We start from the raw sequence: 20,445 nt of genomic DNA, 5'->3' as shown, positions 1-20,445 counted from the left end.
ATCTTATGTTTTATTGTTGTTGTTTTAAACTGCCATCTCTGGTTCCCTTGTTTTCAGTCTTATAGGTTTTTTTTCTTTAAAGATTTCTATATCTGGGGTGGGTTTTGGGTGTTGTAGCCATGCATGTTAATCTCAGGTTGTTGTCTGCTATTATTGTTTATCTTTCCAAAGAACTCACCCTAGTATTTTTGTGTAAGGTTGGTCTGATTTTTATAAATACCTTTCATTTCTGTTTACCTGGAAATATCCTAATTTTTCCACCATATTTGATGGATAATTTTTGTGGATATGTGGTTCTTGGTTGGCTATTTTTTCTTACAGAGTTTTATATATGTTATCCCATTGTCTTCTTGCCTGCATGATTTCTGCTGAGAGACCAGATCTTAGTCTTATTAGTCCTTTGTAGATGACTTTACACTATTCTCCAGCTGCTCTCAGGATTCTTTCCTTGTCTTTGGCTTTGGAAAGTTTGATTACAAAATGTCTTGGTGAATTTTTGAAGGGGTTTATCATGTTTGGAGTTCATTCAGCTTCTTAAATGCATATTTTCTCATCTTTAATGATGTTAGGGGAACTTTCTTACAACTCTTCAACACTTTTCTCTATGATTTTTTTTTTTTTTTTTTTTATGGTCCCTTCCTGTTCTGGAATTTCAAACACATGTTAAGTTATTTTTCTTGAGAGTAGCACATATACACCTTAGATTTTCATCAGATTTTTTTTTTTTTTTTTTTTTACAATTGTTCCTCACCCACCTACTACTATCAAGTTGATTCTGACTTATAGCCACTCGATGGCACTTAACAACAACAACTAGTCATTCTTTTAAATTCCTTATCAAGTATTTCTGATACTATTTCTGGTATTACAGTTTCTGACTTTATTTTGATCACTTGTTTGAGGCTTTTATATTTCTTTATGTAAACTGAGTATGTCTATTTCTGAGACATTGTAGTGTCATTATTTTTAATTTAATTGATGATTGTATGTTGGTGTGCTCTCAGGCATCCACCAAATGTCTCATGGTGGATGTGCTAGAAACTAGAAGTATGAATGAATTTTTCTGCTAACTGTTAGTATAGGTCAAGTATACATGCCTCCTGGTACAGTGATAATACTGCAGTTAGGTCTACTGCCACCCACCTGCAGGAATGGGTGTAACTGGTGATGGTGGGGACTGGCCAGACCTTGGCTACCAGGAGTGTACCATACCCTCACCATACCATCACCGCCAATCTCCAGCTTTGTTTTGTGCCTCCAGGCTGGTGTATCTATGTTGTTGTTGTTAAGTGTCATCACATCAGTTCTAACTCATAGTGACCCTGTATAGGGTTTTCTAGGCATGACAGGTGAGTTTGAACCTCTGACATTGTGATTCAGTAAAGTGCTTATCCTGCAGTGCCATACCAGGACTCCTGGTGTATCCATGTTGTTGTTATTAAGTGCCTTTGAGTCAGTTCCAACACATAGCGACCCTGTATAGGGTTTCCAAGGAGCAGCTGGTGAACTTGAACTGCTGACCTTGTGGTTCAAACTGACTTTGCAGTCCAGCACATGAACTCACAGGGCCATATCTTGACTGTGTTGTATCTATGGCCACTCACAAAAGCTAAAGATGGTTACATTGCTCCAATCCAGAACATGAAATGTTTTTCTCTCTGTCTCTTAAATGCATATTGGTAGGCATCTGTAGTCTAGAAATAACCTAACCAGGGCGGAGAGAAGAGGAAAATACATTATTTGGTTCTATGGCACAATCTGTTTTAAGATGTATCATATCTTAAATAAAAATTTTGGAGAGAGGGAAATAGGAGGCATCTTGATTCTCACATAATGAAAATATTGAGAAAAATTATTTTACAATTGAGGAAATGCATCCCCACCTTGCTAAGTGAATTTATCAAATACATTATATATGCATATTTAAGTTACAAGTATATATATGTTGTTTTGTTGTTAAGTGCCGTCGAGTCAGTTCTAACCCATAGCGACCTTGTTTAGGGTTTCTGAGGAGCAGCTGGTGAGATTGAACTGTACAAGTATATATATGTATATATGTTGTTGTGAAGTGCCGTTGAGTCGATTCCAACCCATAACAACCCTGTATAGGGTTTCCAAGGAGCAGCTGATGAGCTTGAACCACCGACCTTGCAGTTCAAATGACTTTGCAGTCTGATGCATTAGCCCATAGTGCCACACCATGTTACAAGTATATATATATATGATATAAGGAACTCTGGTAGTGTAGTGGTTACGAATTGGACTGTGAACCGCGAGGTCAGCAGTTCGAAACTACCAGCTGTTCTGCAGGAGAAAGATGAGGCTTTCTGCTCCCGTAAAGATTTACAGCCTCGGAAACTCTGTACAGGGTTGCTATGAGTCGGAACCAACTCCATGGCACATAACAACAACATATATATGTTACAATTATATGTATACAATATATATGTTACATGTATATATGATATATTTATTACATGTATATATATGATATATATGTTACACATATATATGTGTATATACATATATATACACTTAAGAGCATATGTGTGTGTGTGTATGTGTGTATATATATATACACTGTTGTTAAGTTCTGATGCATGGAGATCCTGTATAGGGTTTCTAAGGAGCAGCTGGTGGGTTTAAACTGCCAACCGTGTGGTTTATAGTCCAGTGTTGCTCCACAGTGTCACACCAGAAGTATATATATATACACACAAGGGGGCTTCAAAAATTTCATGGAAAAGAGAAATCTAAAGATAATGGAATTTTTACATGAAATTTTTGGAGCCCTTCATATATAATTTTTTTGTTTCTATCTGCTTCGTATGCAGTATGGTTCTCCGTATATGAAGGAAAATATGTAGATACTTGTTTTTTATTGTTTTGGTGTTTGTTTTAATGAATAAAGTGGATGTAATGCTAGCTTTAGATCTTCCAGGAACCCTGGTGCACTGTAGGATAAGCATTGTATTGCTAACCATAAGATTAGCAGTTCAAACTCAGCAGACACCGATTCAATGGCAGTGAGGTTTTTTTGGGTTTTGTTTTTTTGGTATTGTAACTTTATATTTGTTGTTAATTTAATTAGTTGAACATTTAATAAACATTCTTTTAAATACGTAATTGGGATAGAATTCTAAACACATGTTTAGTTTGAGAACATTTCAGTTTAATTCATAACCTCAACCAAACTAAACTTCTGAGAATTGTGACTCATAGTGAACCTCTAAGACCATGTAGAACTGCTTCATAAGGTTCTTGAGACTGAAAATCATCTATGGGAGAGAGGTGGGGATACAAATCCCAACTTTTCAGTTAGAAGCCCAAGGCTTAACATACTGAACTACTACAAGGGTACCTTTCAATCTTAACTCTAGTTGCCAATTAGCAAGAAAAGCAAATCACAACTAAACCATATAGGTTAAGGGTAAGCTGTGTTTTATCATTTATTTTATATTTCCCCCCACATACTGTTTAATTAGAGTAGCCACAATTATTAGGTAAGAAAAATGCAATAATTATACAATCACCCTACTTAGTCAAATATGGCAATGCAAGGAAGTCATATTAATGAAAATGTTCCACAGCTGTAAAGTTTCACTGTACTCAATTTTATTGAAGCTGAGGAGAAAATTGCTTCCAGGGGAAGTCACAGACATTCTTTGATTAACATTCATGAAAACCTCTCTCTCATGTGGTTGTCTCTCTCACTGTGAATAGATAATCTTACGCACTGCAGCATATTGTATTTTTTTTCAAATCCTTGGCTTTAAAATGCAAAGGTAAATCAATTTGTCTGCCTATCACATTGCTCAGTAAGTAACTTATTAAATTACCAAAATGATTGAATCTGCTCAGAAAAATAAATACGACATGGTTATTCTGCTCAAGTTGGTAGTCACTTGCTCTGAGAAGACTCTTTTGTCCAGCCTAACTGTATATGCTGATTTTAAGAAGGGTAACTAGGAAGAGCCACTGTAACTTTCACTTAATTTGATTTTCCATTTTACTTAATTTGATTTTTAGAAATCAAATTCCTTGAAATAAGCTGTCTTTCATGTTCCTATAATGGCTTTGATCACTTTTACTTTGTTTTATGATGTTTAATTCTATCAAGATTGATTGAAATCATCCTGGAAATAAAAATAAGAAAAGTTAATAACATTGGTGGCACTGGAAACTGACCAAGGAACTACGTCTTTTCATTTCCTCTCTTTATTCATTTAACTTTTCCTGTAATTGCATTTAAAGGAGTATATTTATGGAATGTACACAATGAATAAACAGAGCCTCTGCTTAGTAGTAAAAATACTTTCATATAAACTGACCATAAGAGATTTGTCTAATTTTACTCAGGGGTGGTCCTGGACTTAAAGAACTTGCAAGCCAAAAAATCAATTCTAATGCATAGGTGTTAAATAGGTCTGCCTAGAGAAGGGAGTCCTGGTTTGGCATTGTAGGATAAGCATTGGACTGCTAACCACAAAGTTAGTGGTTCAAGCTCACCAGCTGCTCTTCAGAAACCCTATACAGGGTCACTATGAGATGGAACGAACTTGAAGGCAGTTAACAACTACAAAGAAGGGAAAGAGGCCAAGGAGAAATATCTTTTAAAATTGGGGGTCAAACTGAACTCCTAAGAATCTAAATGGGGAACATTGGTAGTATTTGTATGTTTCTTCAAGTGAAGTATATAGAAAGAAGAGACATGTTAGAATGTTTCGGTAATGTCTTATTGCATACACTTACCTTAAAACTTGATGGGTTAAAATAACAGCTATTTTATTGCATACAGATTGTGCACCAGGCATTTGGGCAGGGCTAAGCTGGTAAATACTTTGCTTTCTCCTGACATTAATGGAAATTATCTGACGCTTTTCAGTTGCACAATAGGTTAATTTGGAGGGTTCAAGACAGTCTTATGGAAGATGAAGACATTTTTAAGTAATGTAATGTCACCAATAAACAACATTCTTATCAATGGATAAAAGATTGAAGTTGTCACCAATAAACAACATTCTTATCAATGGATAAAAGATTGAAGTTGTCACCAATAAACAACATTCTTACCACTGGAGAAAAATTGAAGTTGTCAAGACTTCATTATTCTTGGATCAACCAACAACACTCAGGGAAGCAACTGTCAAGAAATCAAATGACATATTGCATTAGGCAAATCTGTTGCACAAGACTTTTTTAAAGTATCGAAGAGCAAAGATGTCAGCTTGAGGACTAAGGTGCACCTGTCCCAAGCCTGGTATTTGCAATAACCTTATATGCATGCAAAAGCTGGACAGTGAATATAGAAGACCATAGGAGAATTGATGCTTTTGAGTTATGGTGTTGGAGGAGAATACTGAAAGTGCATTGGGCTGCTTAAAGAACAAAGATATAAGTGTTGGAAGAAGTACAGCCAGAGTGCTCTTTGGAGGCCAGGGTGGCCAAACTTCATGTCTCATTCTTCGGATGTATTATCAGAAGGGGCTAGTCGCTAGAGAAGGATATCATGTTTGATAAGGTGGGGGGTCAGAGAAAAAGAGAAGACCCCCAGCAAGATGGATTGGCAAAGTGGCAGCATCAATGGACTCAACTGTGGCAACAATTGTGAGGCTGGCCTAGGAGCAGGCAGTGTTTCGTTCTGTTGTGCATAGTGTTGCTGAGTTGGTACTGACTCAATGGCACCTAACAACAACAACAAGTGTCACATTAGATATGCAGCCGTAATTTACTTGTTAAATAGTCACAAGCCAACACAAATTCAAGGGTAAAGGTATGGACACAACTCGTCAATGGGAGAGATTTCCAAAGCACCTGCAGCCAAACTTTAAGACTGTCACACAGAACCTTAAAACTAGTGCCTAGGACTGTTCTTGTTAGTTGCCAGCAAATAGGCTCTGACCCATACAACAGAATGAAATATTGCCCAGTCCTACGCCATCTTTATGTTTGTGACTGTGTTGCATTCATAGTTGTATCAACTGTGTATTTTGAGTGTCTTCCAACCTAGGAGTTCATCTTTACCAATATGTTGAACAATATTCTACTGTGGTTCATAAAGATTTTATTGGCTAGTTTTCAAAGATCACCAGGCCTTTCTATCTAGTCTGTCTTATTTTGGAAGTTCAACTGAAACTTCTCCATCATAGGTGATCTTACTGGTTCAAAAGTGCCACAAGCATACATTCAGTATCAGCACCATACAAGCCATGAGAAATTGATGGATAGGTGATGGTCAGGACTATTGCTTGATTAAAAGAGATGTGTGGAGTGATCTTAAATGCAGAGACCATCATTATGAAAGTGGTAAAATGATTAGAAACTAAGAGAAATTAATTTAAATTTTATCAACTATAATACAACTGCCAGTCTTACAGAGGTCAGGAATAGTGCAGTATAGTGGTGATGGTTGTGGTCATGTGACAGTGAGTTGGTTTGATTTATAACGACCCTGTATAGGGTTACTGAGGCTGTAAATCTTTACAGGAGCAGAAAGCCCCCTTTATTCCCTTGGAGTGGCTGTTAGATTCAAACTCTTGACCTTGTGGTTAGCAACTCAACTCATAAGCAAGTAAGGATCCTTTATAAGGATCCTTATAAAGTAGTGTTGGTTGGTTGTGTGCTGTTGAGTCGGTTTCAACTAATAGTGACCTATTATAGGGTTTCTGATGGTGTAATCTTTACAGGAGCAGAATGCCTCATCTTTCTCCCATGTAACAGCTGATAGTTTCGAACTGCTGACCTTGAGGTTAGCAGCCCAATTTGTAACCCACTACACTACCAGGGCTCCTTATAGTAGAGGTGTTGTTGCTGTTGTTGTTTTTTTGTGTGTGTGTGTGTATGTGTGCGTGCACCTTAAGTTGGTTCCAACTCATAGCAACCCTTTATAGGGCTTCCAGGAGTAGCTGGTGGATTTGAACTGCCTATCTTGTGGTCGGCAGTCCAGTGCTCAAGACTGGGAAGATTAAAAAAAAAAAAAAAATTGTTTAGGTTCAGCCCCCAAGATGACATAACTATGGAAAACGGCTGTAGTAGTAAAAGGATATGGATTGTGTGATACGAGTCAATGAAGAAGAGGAAAAGGAAAATTGAAATATAAGGAGAAAATATAGTACATAATAGTTTTAAAATTAACTAGATTACGGCAGATAAATAAAAGATTAGAAAGACCTACAGCTATGGAAAAGAATATACAGAATACTGAGCAGCATGCACATGGGTGGGTACTGATGCCCCATTTCTCACTTCTAATTAATCTAAATGTCCATAAAATGTGAGTCAATGGACAGAGACGGTTGGTTGAGTTAATGTCTCATTGGTAGCTAAAATGGGTCCTTAAAACTTAAGGTTTGTAAATAATGCTAACCCTAAATCTCTTCTAGCTTGTGATGAAATAAAGAAGAAAAAGACTTAACCCAAATGGGTTAAGTCTCTTGGGAGTAATTATAATGAGAAGCATATTTATCAAGACATTTATTATAAAATAAAGAAGACCAATTGGGGGACAGAAATCTAGCCTCAAAGAAAAGATGGCTGGTGGTCAGGGCTATAGATGTCTTGAACAATTCTCTATCAACCTCAAATTCAAGCATTAACCTCTAGTAATACTTCTTACTGAAGAGCAGAGATGTCAGCTTGAGGACTAGGATGCGCCTGACCCAGGCCATTGTGTTTTCAATAGCCTCATATGGATGCGAAAGCTGGACAGTGAATAAGGAGGATCGTAGAAGAATTGATGCCTTTGAGTTGTGGTGTTGGAGGAGAATACTGAAAGTGCCATGGACTGCCAAAAGAACCAATAGATCTGTTTTGGAAGAAGTGCAGCCAGAGTGCTCCTTGGAGGCCAGGATGGCTAAGCCTCGTCTCTCCTACTTTGGACATATTGTCCGGAGGAAACAGTCGCTGGAGAAGGATGTCATGCTGGGTAGGGTGGAGGGTCAGAGAAAAAGAGGAAGACCCCCAACGAGATGGATCAGCCAGGTGGCATCATTGATGGACTCAAGTGTGGCAGCGGTAGTGAGGTTGGCCCAGGATCGAATATTGTTTCGTTCTGCTGTGCATGGGGTTGCTATGAGTCGGTTCCGACTCGATAGCACATGACAACAACAACAATACTTCTTACTGGGTTGGAGTCCTTCTCCATGTACTATTATGGTGGCCGTGGTGGTTTTGTGCTGTGGAGTTGGTTTAGACTCATAGCAACACTGTATAGGGTTTCTGGGTGCTCTGGTAGCTTAGTGGTTACGAATTGGGCTGCGAACATTAAGGCTAGCAGTTCAAAACTACCAGGTGCTCCTCGGGAGAAAGTTGAGGCGTTCTGCTCCTGTAAACATTTACAGCCTCAGAAACCCTGTACAGGGTCGCTATGGGTCGGAACCTACTCGACGGCACTTAACAACAACAACAACAAATCTCTAAAGGAACAGAAAGTTTCATCTTTCTCCCATGGAACAGCGGGTAGTTTCAAACCTTGAAATTAGCAGCGCGACTTGTAACCAGTATGCTACCAAAGCTCCTTATATGCTCTTATGTTGCTATTGTTGTTGTTGCTAAGTACCGTGGAGTCAGTTCAGACTCATAGTGACCCTGCACAGGGTATCCGAGGTTGTAAATCTTTACTGGAGCAGAACGCCTCATCTTTCTCCCGTGTAACCACTGGTAGTTTCAAACTGCTGACCTTGAGGTTGGCAGCCCAACTCATAACCACTACTCTACCAGAGCTCCTTATACGCTCTTATGGGACCCTATTATTTTGTATCATAAAACTTACCTCACTGACCTTCCTATAAATGGCTGTTGTACTGGTGTCTCCTTATTATCTCATGAGTACCTTGAGGGCTAATAACTGTCTCTTGTTGATCTGTATTCAAAAAACGGTCCTTCATTTATCTATTCAGCAAACATATATATGAATAAAAGCTAGTAGTCGTTTCTGTGACCTTTGCTTATATATTTTAAATTGTAATGCCATTCTTCATCATTGTACCAGCTGAGATAACCATCTACTGTGACCTAGCTTATGTGTCATTTCCTTCATGAAGATTTACCAGTCACTTCATTCAAAAATCATCCTCTTCTCCTCTCAATGCCAAGATTCTCTTCTCAATGGCAAGAGCTCTTTATTGCTACCAATTTGTAATGGTTAGGATTAAGTTTTGTTCCACCTAAAGGATGAAAATGGCTGTACCTTAAGTAAAATTGAGTTTTATTTTGCTCACATGAAACAATCTGGGGGAAGGTAGCCCAGAGCCAGTGTGGCCACTCTATCATCAGAGATGCAGGCTAGTTCTAGTTCTCAGGTCTGCCCTCCCTGAGATGTGACCCTCATCTTCATTATTCAACATCATTTCTAGAATTCCATCACAACATTTGAACTCCATGCAGGAGAAAGATGAGGCTGTCATCTTAAAGACTTGAAGTCTTAGAAACCCTAAAGAAACAACTCTGCTCTGTCCTATAGGGTCTCTATGAGTTAAAATTGACTCAATTGCAGTGAGTAGGTGGTAGTGTGTAGCCAACTTCCTATAAATCAATTTTTTAAATGTCAGCTTGTTTTACATTGCCCGGAATGTATGACCAGATCTGGCTACAAAAAGATATACTGATAGCTCTTTTGACTAGGCAATTATGAGTACAGGTTAAAAAAAAAAAAGAAAGAAAGAAAAGAAAAAGAAAGGAGGTGGAAAGGTTTTACACCTAAAGAAGTAAACACTAGATATTAAAAAGATATTAGAAGGCTTGCAGTCAATTTCTAGTGCTCAATCAGATATTCCTAAATATTATTCTAATTTTATACTCATATCTATCACTTTCATAATTTAAGCCTACATACTTATTATAATATCTAGAAAACTTAGTACAGAGTCTCATGCAAAGTAGGTGTTCAATAATTATATATGCAATGGCTGACTAGATGAACCCAATTACTACTTCTTCCATGTAGCTTTGACTGAACATTCTATTCTCAGAAACACTACAGCATATCCACTTTGTGTCAACAATGTTACACATCACTATATTTTATAATACTATGATTTCCTTTGAAGCAAGGAGTTTTAAGAACTCACTGAGAAAGAAAGGACCGTAAGATTGATTGTGTTTGAGACAAAATTTATTAAACTTTGCTTTTATTTCAAGTACCCCCACCATGGGTCACTATTCTTATCAAAGCATTGAGAATAAAAAAGGAATAGTGAAATCAGAGAAATTTTCAAAATTAACATGAGCAGAGTTGCTGGCTACAACACCTACATATATAGAAATTTGGCCAAGTTAGCTAATTTCTTTAAAGTCTTGTTTCCTCACCAACTGACTAGAGATAATGATACTGATCTGACAATGTTTTATGAAGAATGGGAAGAAGATTTAACATTTTCTGGCAGCCTACATTGTAGCAAATCCTATGAGGATCTGGAGCTAAGTAATACAGGGATTTCTATAATCAAAGTGTTGGTGTGGCACTCTGGGTTAATACCCAGGACTGCAAAGTCGGTTTGAACCACAAGGTAGGTGGTTCAAGCTCACCAGCTGTTCCTTGGAAACCCTATAGAGGGTCACTGTGGCTTGAAATGGACTTGATAGCATTTAACAACAACAACAAGAATCAAAAAGAATAATTTCTCACATATGTAGATTATATGACTATGATAAAATGTATACATCAGTTCCAAATCACTTATTACAAGACTCACGTATTCTTGAGAACTTTAATTGGGTAGCACACAAATTGATGAATAAAAATGAAAAACAATGCTTTTTACATTAACTCAAACAAGGATTTATTGTTAAAGAAATATAATTTTGACTGGAGCAAATTGTAACTTTGTGAGCTGTTAGTTTGACTTACGATGACCCTAGGATAATTTTCATGTTAATTCTCCATTTATTTACTGTTTTTAATCAGTTCATTTTCTTCACTAGTAATTAGACAAAAATTGAAAACCACATCAAATGTTGGCAAGAATAGGAGGCAATTGGAACTTTAATATATTGATGGTGAGACTGAAAAATGATATATTCACTTTGCAAACTATTTGATAGTTTCTTATGAAGTCACAAGGCTATTGTGGTGCAGCAGTTCTTCTCTTGCCTATTTACAGAAGAAAAATGAAAACATGTATACACAAGAGTTATACAAGACTTTATAAAAGCTGAGGTTGGGGTACAGATCACTAACAGTTGCTGTTGTTGTTGTTGTTATGTGCTCTGGAGTCAATTCTACCCCATAGTGATACTGTATAGGGTTTCCGAGGAGTGGTTGGTGACCTTGAACTGCTAGCCTTGTAGTTCTAACCGACTTTGCAGTCCAGTGCATTAACCCACAGCACCACAGTGTGTATATTTAAATCAATGGGACATGAGTGGTTCGATGGTAGAATATCACCTTCCCTAGGGGAGACTCCATTTGATCCCTGGTCAATACATTTGACACACAGGCATCACCTGCCAGTGGAGGTTTTCGTGTTGTGATGATGCTGAACAGGTTTCAGCAGAGCTTCCAGACTAAGATGGACTAGGAAAAAGGGCTTGATAAACTACTTTTAATAATCAGTCATTGAAAATTCTATAAAACACAATGTTGTTAAGTGCTTTCCAGTTGATTCCAACCCATAGCAACCTTGTATAGTTTCTGAGGAACAGCTGGTGGGTTTGAACCAACAACCTTGCGATTCAAACTGACTTTGCAATCCAGTGCATTATCCTGCAGCACCACACTAGTATTGATTATCCACAAATGATCATGGTAACTGCCCAAGATTGCGCATCACTTTACTTCATTTTGCATGGGTTCTCCATGATTGGAGGTTACTTAGGTCAGCTAATAACAAGAGCTAAAGAAAACTACTATTGGATGTGGTTGTTGTTAAGTGCCGTCAAGTTGATTCCAACTCATAGTGACCCTGTATAGGGTTTCTGAGGAGCAGCTGGTGAGTTTTAACTGCCAACATTGCAGTTCAAACCAACTTTGCAGTCCAGCGCATTAATCCACAGCACCACACACAGAATAAATAAATCTCAAAATATTATTTCACACAAAGAAAGAAGTCACAAGAGCACACACCATGTGCTTTTATTTATACGATAAAACCCAAACCCACTTCTATTGAATTGATTCCAATTCAACCACCCTATTGGACAGAGTACAATTGTTCTGTTGGGTTTACAAAGCTTTAAATCTTTAGCAAGCAGACAGCCCCACTTTTCTCCTTTGGAGCAGCTGAATGGTTTCAACCCGTGACCTTTCCGTTAGCAGCTCTACACTTAACCTCTTGTGTCACCAGGGCTTCCTGAAGTATATTATATGAACTAGTGAGCACTAAGATGAATAAAAACACTGCTCAATTCTGTCTGAAAGGAATTGAGTGGAAGTAGACAGAAATAAACTTTCTGGAGTGATGAAAAATGTCAATATTTTGTATGGGGTGATGATTACTCAAGTTTTTATATTTGTCAAAAGTCATCAAATTTATACTTACTTTCTCTACATTTTCTTCTGTGTGGATTTTTGTCTCATTTAAACCTGAAAATCCCAGCAAGTTTTCTGCAGAAATAATTAAGCAAATTATAAAATTTAGCTGGAAATGAGAATAGTCAAAATAGCATTTAAGAGGGTAAAATTAGAATTACATTACTTAATTTCAAGACTTTAAATAAAGCTACAGAAATCAAAGAGCTCTGGTAGCACAGTGGTTATGAATCAGGCTGCTAATCTCACAGTCAGCAGTTCAAAACTACCAGCTCTTACACGGGGCAAAGATTTATTGCCTCGGAAACCCTGTACAGGATCGCTATGAGTCAGAACTTACTCCACTGCACAAAACAACAACAACAACAGAAATCAAAACAGTGTGGTATAAAGTGTGGAAAGAATAGACAAAAGAAAATACAACATACACAAAAAAGTTAATTGCTTTTGTTAAAAGCACCAAGGTATAAGTATACTATACAACTTCTGAAAGAAAACATAGAATATCTTCATGACCTTGGAACAGGCAGCTTTCTTACATCAGGGGAAAAAAAAAAAGAACAGGGATGATAAATTAGATTTTATAAAAATTAAACACTTCAGATTATTGAAAAATACTATTAAGAAAATGAAAAATCAACTCACAGAATGGTGAAAAATATTTACAAAATATTTATCTAACAAAAGACATATGTACTGACAAGATAAAAAGAAATACTAATCAATTTATTTTACAAATTGACAGAAGACCTGAATTTACACTTGACAAAAGTTATACAGATGGCCAAAATAATACATAAAAAGGGACACAACACTTCTTGTCAGCAGGGCAATGCATATTAATAACATAATGGCAAATCATTTCATGCCTGCTAGAATGACTAACATTATAAAGATAAATAATATGAAAAATGCCAAAGATGTGAAATAATGAGAACTCTATACATTGCTGGAGGATGAGTAAAGTTATATAACTATTTTGAAAAAATTGTCTGGAAGTTTCCTATAAAATTAAAGATATGTCCAACCTCCATAACTAATCACTGCTACTGCTAGATGTTTATCCAAGATAAATGTATGCTCATAAATGATCTGGTCAAGAAAGTTCAAAGCAGCTTTATTTATAATAGCTAAAAATAGGAAGAAAGGAATAATGGTAGCCTGAACATTAAGCATTTGGCTGCTAACCAAAAGGTTGGCAGTCCAAACTCACCCAGTGTCTCTACAGGAGAAAGATCTGATGATCTGCTCCTATTATGATTACAGCACTATGGGTCAGTTTTACTATGTCATAAAGGATTGCTATGAGTCAAAGTTGATTCCATGGCACATAAAAACAAAACAAAAAGAGTAACCGTTCCAAACAAATCATAGTATACCAAATATAACAATATATAGTATAACGAGTTCTAGTTTAATAGAATATTATTCAGCAGTGAAAGAAATAAGCATCTAATTTAACAGTCAACGAGAATGAATCTCAAAAATAAATTAATTAATTAAAAGGCCAAATGAAGGAAGTCAGATGCATACAAGAACATGCTGTATGATTCCATGTACATTAAAGTTAGAACAGACCAAACTAATTTTTAATGAGAGAATCAGATCTGCAGTTGCCTCAAAGACAGAAAAGTAATTTAATGAAAAGAAAAAAAAAATTCTAGCGTGACAGAAATGTTATGTTTCTGGACTCGTGGTGGTAGTGGCGTGTCGTGCAGTCGGTTCCAACTCATAGGCTTTTGGAGGGTGTAAATCTATATGGGAGCAGAAAACCTCAACTTTTCCCACTGTTTCTGGATTGTTGTTGTTTTTGTTAAGTGCTGTTGGGTCGGTTTCAATGCATAGCGACCCTGTAAAGAGTTTCCAAGGAGCAGCTGGTGACGCTGTGGTTCACAATCCAGTGCTGCTCCTACAATGCTGCACCAGGAGTCCAATATCATACATGTTCTTGTTATTACATGCCAATGAGGAGGTTCCAACTCATAACGATCCTGTAAAGGATTTCCGAAGAGAGCTTCGTGCGTTTGAACTGCCAACCTTGCAGTTCAAACTGACATTGCAGTCCAAAGCATTAACCGACAGCACCACATCACGACTACTGTTTCTGGGTTAGGGTGCTGAATATACAGATAATTCATAACATCAAACTGTGCACCACTTTTCTGTACATTTTATCGTGAGAAATTTGTAAAAGAGGTTTGATGGAAAAATAAATTTGGAGTCCTCTACGTATTAGTCCTTGTGGGTACTGCAGGGTAATGCACGGGACCACAAGGTCAGTTCACACCACAGATTGCCAGTTCAAATGCACAAGGCACTACACAGAAACCCTTTACAGGGTTGATATGAGTTGGAGCCTACTCAACGGCACTTAACAATAACATGTACTATATTGGACTGCTGGTGTGGCATTGAAGGATCAGTACTGGACTGCGAACCACAAGGTCACCAGTTCAAACCCAGCAGCTGGTCTTCGGAAATCCCTATACAGGGTTGCTATGAATAGGAACCTACTCAATGGCACTTTACAACATATTAAGTTGACTTTGATACTTCATGATGTGGGTGGACATTATCTATTCAGTTGAAAGCTTTAGGAACAAAAACTGAGGTTTCTTGAGAAAAGGGTTCTGTTTCAATATTGTAAATAGACCAGACTGCTGAAGGTCTCATCCTGCTGCTGATCCCACAGATTTCAGATTTTCCAGCCCATCATACAGGGTTACTATGGATGGGAATCAACTCAATGACACTTGATGACAACAACAACAATATCCCCTTGAGCCAAATTCTAAACATGAACTCACTCTATTTCTTTTTCTTTCTTTTTTTTTTTTTTACTGGTTGTTTTTATAGAGGACCTTAAGACAATCAGGATAATCTCCCCAGTTATTGCAGAAGGTACTTTTACTGATTGTTTTGGAGCTTCATAACACATATCAATTTTTTTCAGTAATAATTTTTATTATTATTATTGTGTTTTCTAATTGTTTGACTTCAATTTTTTTCATCAAAGACCATAGCCGTCAGTATGGATTGTTTCTCAATGTAAAGAAAACAAAAATCCTCACCATTAGACCAATAAACAACATTCTTATCAATGGAGAAAATATTGTAATTGTCAAAAACTTCGTTTTTCTGGGATCAACTGTCAACACTCATGGAAGCAACAGCCAAGAAATCAAATGACGTATTGCAGGCAAATTTGCTGCACAAGACCTTTTTAAAGTGTTGAAAAGCAAAGATGTCAACTTGAGGACTAAGGTGCGCCTGACCCAAGCCATGGTATTTTCAGTAATATCTTTTGTATGCGAAAGCTGGTCAGTGAATAAGGAAGACTGTGGAAGAATTGATGCTTTTGAGTTATGGTGTTGGAGGAGAATATAGAAAGTGCCATGGGCTGCCAAAAGAACTAACTGATCTGTGTTGGATGAAGTGCAGCCATAGTGCCCTTTGGAGGCCATGATGGCCAAACTTTATCTCTCATACTTCAGACATATTGTCAGGAGGGACCAGTAGCTGGGAAGTATATCATGTTTGGTAAGGTGGAGTATCAGAAAAAGATGAAGACCTTCACCGAGATGGATTGGCAAAGTGACAGCATCAATGTGTTCAAGCATGGCAACAATAGTGAGGTTGGCCCAGCACTGGGCAGTGTTTTGTTCTGTTGTGCATAGGGTCGCTATGAGTCGGTGCCAACTCAATGTAACCTAACAACAACAACAACGTCAGTTAATATTTCACCTGTATTTTTTGTTGTTGTTAACTACCGCTTAGTCAGTTCTGATTTTATAGGGTTTCTGAGGAGTGGCTGGTCCACTTGAACTGCTGCACTTTCAGTTCAAACTGACCTTGAAGTCTAGCAATTAACCTGCAATGCCACACCAGGACTCCAGAATCTTTCTATATTGTAAGCCTAGGCTTGATGTTTTTCTTCAGTTCTTTCTAACTCTAGGTTTTTGCACATTTCATTATAGTACTTGAATTTGTGTTCTCAAACTGCCCTCTAAAATTTTCTTCATTTCATAATCACTGGCTTTAGTGGCTAGTGCATAAATTTTAATAATAGTGGTGTTAACTGACCTTCCTTATAGGTGTATGCATGTTATTCTAACAAAGATGACATTCTTCAAAGTAGATCTTAAAAAGTTCATTTTGATGATGAATGCAACAGTATTACTTTTCAATTTGTCATTTCCAGAATAGCAAACTATATGATTGTCATATACAAAATGGCCATACCATGCCATTTCAACTCACTAATGCCTAGAATATCAATCTTCCTGTGATTATTTTCATTTTTGACAACTTCGAATTTTCCTACATTCATCCTTCGTACATTCCATGTTCCAATTATTAATGGATATTTACAGATGTTTCTCATTTTGAGTTGTTCTCTCTCAACAAATGAAGGTACTGGAAGCTTTGCTCCATTAGCAATATCTCTTTCTGTCAATTCTGTCAACTTTCCCTTGAGGCAGAAGCACTTCCCAGTCATATTTTGAGTCCTTTGCAACATGATGGTCTCATCTTCCAGTACTATATCTGACAATATTCTGCAGCTATTCATAATATTTCAATATTCAATATTCTGGTACTTTCTGACATTGTTCTACTAAAATTCATATAGTTTTTAGTGCCTGAAAAATCAGAAGTAATCTGTCTATCCTTCTTCCTACTCTGTCTTAATTTGGAAGCTCAGTTGACTCCTGCCCACCATGGATGACCATGGTATAAAACACCGCTGTCATAGATTCCAGCATCATAGTAATATACAAACCACAGAAGTATGAAAAACTGACAGATGACTGGTGGCATTTATGATTATAGGCATTGAAAAAAGTCCTGAATAATTTTGAGTATATGTATGATTTCATTAAAATCACCATAAAATCATTTAGATTGGCAAAATATTTTGAAAATTGTACTCAAAATGCCTAAATACTTGATCTGAAAAGCTCTTTGTTTCTTGGCTTCTACCATATATGGAAGAGAAAATAGATGGTTTTCTAATCAAGAATTTAATAATAATTAAGGAAGATTACCAACATAATAACTCATAAAGTCCTCTCTTAAAAATACAACTTCAAATAACTTATTCACAGGAGAAAAAGAAATATTTTTAAATTACAATTTTCCAGAAAAGTATTTAAAGAATTATGTGTGTATAATGTGTGGTCACCACTCGTCTGTCTGTTTGCCGGACTGTGGTCGCTTGTATTTTGCTGTGATTGTGGAAGCTGTGCCACCAGTATTTTAAATATCAATAGGGTCACCCATGTTGGACAGGTTTCAGATGAGCTTCCAGACAAAGACAGAGTAGGGAGAAGGAAAGATGGACTACTTCCGAATATTTGGTCACTGAAAACCTTATGAATAGCAGTGGAACACTGTCAGCATCAGAATATTGAATATTGAAACATGATAAGGAGCACCAGAATGTTGTCAGATGTAGTGCTGGAAAAGTAGCCCCTAACATTGGCAGGCACTCAGAATATGACTGGACAAGGGCTGCCTCCTCACAGGAGAGATGACCATGATGATGTGAGTTGAATAAAGCTTTTGGGAACTTCATTTGCTGATGAGGCACAACTCAAAATGAAGATAAAGAGCTGTAAATATCCATTAATAATCAAACATGTATGAAGTGTAAATCTAGGAATATTGAAAGTCACCCAAATGAAATGGAACACATAAATATCAATATCCTAGGCACTGGTGAACTGAAATGGACTAGTGGAAGTGGTCATTTTGAATCTGACAACCACATGGTTTACTATGCCAGGAATGACAAATTGAAGAGGAAAGTATCAAATCCATCATCCAAAAGAATATTTCAAAATCTATCTTGATGTACAATGCTGTTTGTGATAGGATAATATGCTCACACCTATAAGGAAATCTAGTTAATACAACTATTATTAAAATTTACACACTAACCACTGAAGTCAGTGATGATGAAACTAAAAAATTCTACCAAGTTCTACAGTCTGAAATTGATCAAGCTTTATTGATAATTACTGATGATTGGAATGCAAATGTTGGAAACAATGAGGAAGAATCTGTAGTTGGAAAATATGATCTTAGTGATAGAAATGATGCTGGAGATCAGATGATAGAATTTTACAAGACCAATGACTTTTTTTATTGTAAATACCTTTTTAAAACAAGATAAAAATGACTATGCACATGTAATTTACCAGATAGAAAACACATTTGTGGGAAGAGATGGTGGAAAAGCTCCATATCACCAGCCAAACCAAGGCCAGGAACAGACTGTGAAACAGACCATCAATCATTCATTTACAAGTTCAGGCTGAAACTGAAGAAAATTAAAACAACCCAATAAGAGCCAAAATATAAACTTGAACATAGCCTACCTGAAATTAGAGATCATCTAAAGAACAGATTTGATGAATTAGACATTAATGAGACCAGAAGAGTTATAGGATGATATCAAGAACATCATACAGGAAGTAAACAAAATTTCATTAAGACTATAAGGAAGAAGAAAAAGACCAAAATGTATGTCAGAAGGCACCATGAAACTTGCTCTCCAGCATAGATATGCTAATTCAAATGGGAGAATGAAGAGGTAAAAGAACAGAATAAAATTTTTCAAAGGACTGCTTAATAAGAAAATGTCAAATATAATGAAATGTGCAAAGACCTTGAGTTAGAAAACCAAAAGAGAAGAACACACTCAGCATTTCTCAAGCTGAGGGAACTGAAGTAAAAATTCAAGTTTCAATTTGAAATAATGAGGGATTCTATAGGCAAAATATTGAATGACACAGAAAGCATCAAAAGATGCAAAGAATACACAGTCAATGTACCAAAACTAAATGGTCAATGTTCGACCATTTAAAGATCAAGAGGCAGTGACGATGATGGACGAAGTTTAAAGTGCACTGAAGGCTTTGGCAAAGATTAAGTCTCCAGCAATTGATGAAATACAAACTGAAATCTTTCAATAAACAGATGTGGCACTGGAGGCACTCACTTATCTATCCCAAGGTATTTAGAAGACAGCTAAATAAAAAAAAATCTAGCAAATTGATTGGGAGAGATCCATATTTGTGCTCATTCCAAATACAGGTGACCCAACAGAATGTGGAAATCACCAGATGATATAATTAATATCAAATGCAAGTAAATATTTGCTAAAGATAATTTAAAAATGGCTGCAACAGAACATTCAGAGGAAACTTCCAGAAGTTTATGTCAGATTCAGATGAAGTCATGGAATGCTGGATATCATTACTGACATCAGATGGAGCTTGGCTGAAAGAAGAGAATACCAGAAAGATGTTTATCTGTGCTTTATTGATTACTCAAAGGCTTTTGATTTTTTGCACCACGAAAACCTATGGACAAGACTGTGGAGAATGAGTATTCCTGAACCCTTAATTGTTCTCATGAGGAACCTGTACATAGATGAAGAGGCAGTTGTTTAAACAGAACAAGGGAACCCTGAATAGTTTAAAATTATGACAGGTATGTGCAAGGGTTGTATTTTTTCACCATACTTATTCAATCTGTATGCTGAGAAAATAACTCAAGAAGCTATATTATATGAAGAAGAACATTGCATCAGGGTTGGAAGAAGATGCATTAACAACCTGCGATATGCAGATGATACAAACTTGCTTGCTGAAAGCAAAGAGGATTCAAAATACTTACTCATGAAAATTAAAGACAACAATGTACAGAAAACAAAAATCTTCACCACTAGATCAATAAATAGCATCAAGATAAATGGAGAAAAGATTGCAGTTGTCAATGACTTCATTTTGCTGGGATAAACCATTAACATTCATGGAAGCAGCAATCCAGAAATGAAACCTTTTGCATTAGGCAAATCTGCTTCACAAGATTGCTTTAAATTGTTAAGAAGTAAAGATGTCAGTTTTAGGACTAAGGTGAAGCTGACCCAAACTACAGTATTTTCTTGGTTTTTAATTTTTAAAAAATATTTT

This window comes from Chrysochloris asiatica, unplaced genomic scaffold (genome assembly GCF_000296735.1).
Source record: "Chrysochloris asiatica unplaced genomic scaffold, ChrAsi1.0 scaffold00095, whole genome shotgun sequence".
NCBI lineage: Eukaryota > Metazoa > Chordata > Mammalia > Afrosoricida > Chrysochloridae > Chrysochloris > Chrysochloris asiatica.
Note: the sequence above shows the minus strand (reverse complement) of the source record.